Source organism: Fundulus heteroclitus, unplaced genomic scaffold (genome assembly GCF_011125445.2).
Source record: "Fundulus heteroclitus isolate FHET01 unplaced genomic scaffold, MU-UCD_Fhet_4.1 scaffold_225, whole genome shotgun sequence".
Lineage (NCBI taxonomy): Eukaryota > Metazoa > Chordata > Actinopteri > Cyprinodontiformes > Fundulidae > Fundulus > Fundulus heteroclitus.
The window spans coordinates 7,946-13,727 of NW_023396637.1; the positions used below are offsets into that span (position 1 = coordinate 7,946).

Consider the following 5,782-nt stretch of genomic DNA (forward strand, 5'->3'; position numbering starts at 1 on the left):
AATACTACTACTATTACTACTACTAATACAACAACTACTACTATTAGTACTACTGATACTACTACTACTACAACAACTACTAGTACTACTATTACTACTACTACAAATTCCTTTAAATTCTTCAAATTCCTTCAAATTCTTTAAAAACTGATACTACTACTACTACTGATACTACTACTATTACTACTACTAACACAACTACTACTACTAGTATTACTGATACTACTACTACTACTACTACTACTACAAATTCCTTCAAATTCTTCAAATTCCTTCAAATTCTTTAAAAACTGATACTACTACTACTACTACTACTGATACTACTATTCAATTCAATTCAATTCAATTTTATTTATAATATTATAATAATAATTATTTATTTATAGCGCCAAATCATGAAACATGTCATCTCAAGGCACTTTACAAAGTCAAGTTCAATCATATTATACAGATTGGGTCAGATTATACAGATTGGTCAAAAATGTCCTATATAAGGAAACCAGTTGATTGCATCAAAGTCCCGACAAGCAGCATTCACTCCTGGGGAACCGTAGAGCCACAGGAAGAGTCATCTGCATTGTACATGGCTTTGCTGCAATCCCTCATACTGAGCAAGCATGTAGCGACAGTGGGAAGAAAAACTCCCCATTAACGGGAAGGAAAACCTCCAGCAGAACCGGGCTCAGTATGAACGGTCATCTACCTCGACCGACTGGGGTTACAGAAGACAGAAGAGAGACACAACAAGAGAAACAAAAAAGCACAGAAGCACACATTGATCTAGTAATCTGTTCTAGTACTACTACTACTACTTCTGATACTACTACTACAACTGATACTACTACTGATACTACTACTACTACTACAAATTACTTCAAATTGTTCAAATTCTTCAATTTTTTCAAATTCTTCAATATTTTTCAGCTATTTTCTTCTTCCTCATGGATCTTCTGCATCTTCTCCTCAAATCATTCTGCAGATTAGCATTCTCACTCGCTGTTGCGTAGGAACAGCTTTTTCTAGTTCTATTACAGTTTTACTGTAGTTTTACCAGTTTTAATGTAATTTATGGATAAATTTACTGTAATTCTATTACAATTTTACTGTGATTTTATCAGTTTTACTGTGATTTTATCAGTTTTACTGTAATTTTATGATACATTTACTGTAATCAGCGAGAATGCTATACAGCATTCTCACTTATTATTATTCCGTACGTTTTTGTGCGTCTAACTACTCCCGCATACTTCAACCGATTTCAAAGATTTTTGTACCAAAACGTTCGGCTCGTTCTCGACATTACTGCTATATCTCATGGTTATGCTACCTTTTATACTTTTATACCTAGTATTTGTACTTTTTGTGCGTTTTTTGCTCCCATTGAAATTAATGAAAATTCCTTCAAATTCTTAAAAATTTTCATATTCCTTCAAATTCCTTCAAATTCTTCTTATTGTTCAAATGGTTCAATATTTTCAAATTCTTCAATTTTTTTCAAATTCCTTCACTTTTTTCACATTCCTTCACATTTTTTTCAAATTCTTCAAATTCCTTCAAATTCTTCAAATTCTGCAATTTTTTTCAAATTCTTCAAATCTGATTTCAATGTTTTTTAGCTACTTTTTCTCTTCTGCAGGGATCTTCTGCATCTTCTGCTCAAATCATTCTGCAGATTAGAATTCTCACTTGTTGTTACGCAGGAACAGCTTTTTCTAGTTATTATTATTCCGTCGGCGTCTAACTACTCCTGCATACTTTAACCGATTTCAAAGATTTTTGTACCAAAATGTTCAGCTCGTTCTCGGCATGACTGCTATATCTCATGGTTATGCTAACCTTTACGCTTTTTAAAATATTTCACTTTTTGTGCAATTTTTTTTGTCTGTTCCCATTGAAATCAATGCAAATTCTTCACATTCTTCAAATTCTTTCAATACTTTCAATTCTTCTGATTGTTCTAATTGTTCAAATTCTTCAGGGTTTTTTTTGAAATTTCTAAATTTTTTCAAATTCTTCAATTTTTTTCAAATTTTTCAAATTCTTCATTTTTTTTAATTCTTCAAATTCTTCCTATTCCTTCAAGTTTTTTCAAATTCTTTTAAATTTTTTCAAATTCCTTCACATTTTTAAAATTCTTCACATTGTTCAAATTCTTCACATTCTTCCATTTCTTCTAATTCTTAATTTTTTTTAAATTCTTCAAATCTGATTTCAATGTTTTTCAGCTACCTTTTCTCTTCTGCAGGGATCTTCTGCTCAAATCATTCTGCAGATTAGCATTCTCTCACTCGCTGTTACGCAGGAACAGCTTTTTCTAGTTATTATTATTATTCCGTCGGCGTCCAACTACTCCCGCATACTTCAACTGATTTCAACAATTTTGGTATCAAAACGTTCGGCTCGTTTCCGGCATTCCAGCTATATCTCATCATTATTCTAACTTTAATACTTTTTAAAATATTCACTTTTTGTGAATTTTTTTTGGCTTCTCTCATTAAAATCAATGCAAATATCTTCAAATTCCCTTCAAATTCTTTACATTCTTAAAAGTTTTCCAATTCATCCAATTCTTCTAATTGTTCGAATTCTTCAAATTTTTCAAAATATTTCAAATTCTTCAAAAACTGATACTACTACTACTGATACTACTGCTACTACTACTGCTGATACTACTACTACTACTACTACTGATACTACTACTACTAATCCTAACTTTCAAATATCCTTCAACTATCTTCAACAAGTTCAGCTTTTTCACAACATTCTTCTAATCCTTCAGCTGTTTCATTCCCTATAATCAAGCTGTCCTCTCCATCAACAATGTCTTAGTCAAGTTTTCTCCTTTCAGTTTTAACTCATCAAATTTACTCTATTTTACTGTCAATTTAAAACCAACAAAATGCAGCATAACAAAAAACATGTCTTACAACAGCACCATTTGCTTTTTACAAGAACTCATTTTAAAACATTACAATTAAATTTTTTATTAAATTTTATTTATATAGCGCCAATTCATGAAACATGTCATCTCGAGGCACTTTACAAAGTCAAAATCAATCATATTATACAGATTGGTCAAAAATTTCCTATATAAGGGAACTAGTTGATTGCTTCAAAGTCCCGACAAGCAGCATTCACTCCTGGAGAAGCGTAGAGCTACAGGGAGAGTCGTCTGCCTTGTCCATGGCTTTGCAGCAATCCCTCATACTGAGCAAGCATGAAGAGACAGTGGAAAGAAAAAACACCCATTAGCGGGAAGGAAAAACCTCCAGCAGAACCGGGCTCAGTATGAACGGTCACCTGCCTCTACCGACTGGGAGTTACAGAAGACAGAGCAGAGACACAACAAGACAGACATAAAAGCACAGAAGCACACATTGATCCAGTAATCTGTTCTACATTAGATGGTATCCCTGGATGATGTCACAGTTAACAGAACGTCAGACCAGATGTACCTACTATGAAGAAAAGAGAGAGAGAGCAAAAAGTTAAAAGCTGAAATGACAACAGTCATTTCAAATGCAATGCAATACTAGAGAACAGTAGACTGGAGAACAGTAGAATATCAGAATCAGAAGAAATACTTTAATAATCTCAGAGGGAAATTGTTGTTTCAGTAGAAATCAGTAGAGTGAGAAAAATACTATTGCCTTCATTGCCTTTGTGCTTATAAAGGAAGAAATGGATCCACCACTGTCAAAATTTAAAATTGGAGGTTAAAACTTACTGAACACCCAAACAAAGCCAACATGAGTATTGAGTAGGGCTTGTTTCTGAACACCACCAGAAACCATCCAGGGGTTGCTAGAAGATAATCAAAGGAAAATGTTTTATTACAGTAATTCTGAGTTGCTAAAACACATTTTTTGAAACTTTCTCTCGCTTTCCCAAAACCTTAAACACAAATCACCAAACTTAAGCTACACTGTCAAAACCTTTGACTTGTCTTGCTATATCAAACAATTGCTTCAGAACTATGTTATCTTTACCCAAAACCAAACAATGTTTTCAGATATCACACGCATCCAGCTAATGCATAAACACTACACAGCAGTCATTACACACTACAGAGATAAATGCAAAACACTCAAAGCAGAGCAGGGGAAAATTAGATTTATTATGAAGTACTTGCACAATCCTGCACACAAATATAGTCACAAACAAAATATGCAGCAGATCGATAGCAATGTCTTGGAATCATTCTGCCTCAGCATCATGCCTCTGTGCATGGTCAGGCCACAGGACCTCATCAACGTCACAGGCAATCCTGTCCCTTGCTAAACAACGGGGAAAGAATCCTTTAGCATGACGAATCCAACCTTGAATCGATTCCACTCCAATGTTGTCACATGCTGCATCCATTGACTGAAGGAGATTTTTCTGTGCATAAGGATTTCTGTCATAGACCTTCCACCTCCATGCAGAAAAAAATTCTTCAATGGGATTAAGGAAGGGCGAGTATGGTGGGAGGCACACATTTATAAAACGTGGGTTATTTTCAAACCACTCACGTATTCTAGGACCACGGTGAAAGTTCACATTGTCCCAGATTACCACGTACATGGGATGCTCTGCCTGCTCATCACCTCTCTCTTCACGTCTCAGTAATGCTTCCTGTAGAGCATACAGAAACGTTATAAGATGGGCAGTGTTGTAAGGTCCTAAAGTCACATGGCGGTGAATAACCCCGTAGCTGCTGATGGCAGCACATATGGTCACGTTGCCACCACACTGCCCTGGCAACTCTACAATGGCTCGTTGACCAATAATGTTGCGGCCTCTCCTTCTCCCTTTTGGTGAGATTGAAGCCAGCTTGATCCAAGAAGATGCACTCATGAGGCCTCTCCATGGAATCCAGTTGAAACATTCTCTATAGAAATGAAAACAAGTTCATTTTTGATATAACGTAAATGACATAGCATTCCAGGCTTCATGACTCTGTATACATGTGCTGCATTACATTCAACACAGTAAAGATGTACAGTAACTCAATAGTGCTGGATAATCTCTGGACATTACGTATTACTTACTTGTACATATTGATATCGTAGCTCTTTTACCCTCTCAGAATTTCTCTCAAATGGTACTCTGTAGGCTTGTTTGAGACTTATGAGGTTGCGTTTCAGGACACGGTCAATAGTGGAGAGACTCACACTGTCGATTCCTTCAAAGTTCTCGTTGTCTTCCTCAACTCGCTGTTGTATTTCTCGCAGACGAATGAGATTATTTTGAAGGACCATATTGACAATAATGGTCTCCTGCTGTTGTGAGAATATACCTCTCCTTCCACCGGCATGTGGCAGTCTTTCAATTCTAGCAAATAAAACATCTTGTTAGAATTGTACAGACAGACCTAATGCAATGTAACCGAATATGTAAAATAAATAAATATATATTTTTATGTAACACTATTATTAGTTTTACTGTAATACTGCAAGAAAAGGGCCAATTTTTAGAGATGTTACAGTAATTTACTGAGACATTTCACAACTATACATACTGTACTGTAAGTTTGAGGGACCACAAATGATAGTACACTTACCGGTTGTGTTCTGTGAATGTCCTGACAATGGAGGCCACAGAGAACCTGCTTATATTTGGTTGAACACGTAGTCCTGCTTCCCTCATACTCATTCCATGAACCAGAACATGGTGTATGATTGTTGCTCTAATTTCATTGGAAATGATGGCTCTTGTTCTTCCTCCTTCTCTTCCTCCTCTGTCTCTTCCTCTGTCTCTTCCTCCTCCTCCTCTGTCTCTTCCTCTGTCTCTTCCTCCTCCT

At 35.6% G+C, this 5,782-nt stretch overlaps 1 long non-coding RNA gene across 1 annotated transcript; it reads right to left on the bottom strand.

Moving 5' to 3' along the window:
• Positions 1-3,873: 3,873 nt before the first annotated feature.
• LOC118559110 lies at positions 3,874-5,352 on the bottom strand. Its single transcript, XR_004928648.1, has 2 exons — positions 5,031-5,352; positions 3,874-4,870 (listed from the first exon to the last, which is right to left on the bottom strand). It is a non-coding gene; the product is annotated as an uncharacterized LOC118559110 (long non-coding RNA).
• Positions 5,353-5,782: the final 430 nt, after the last annotated feature.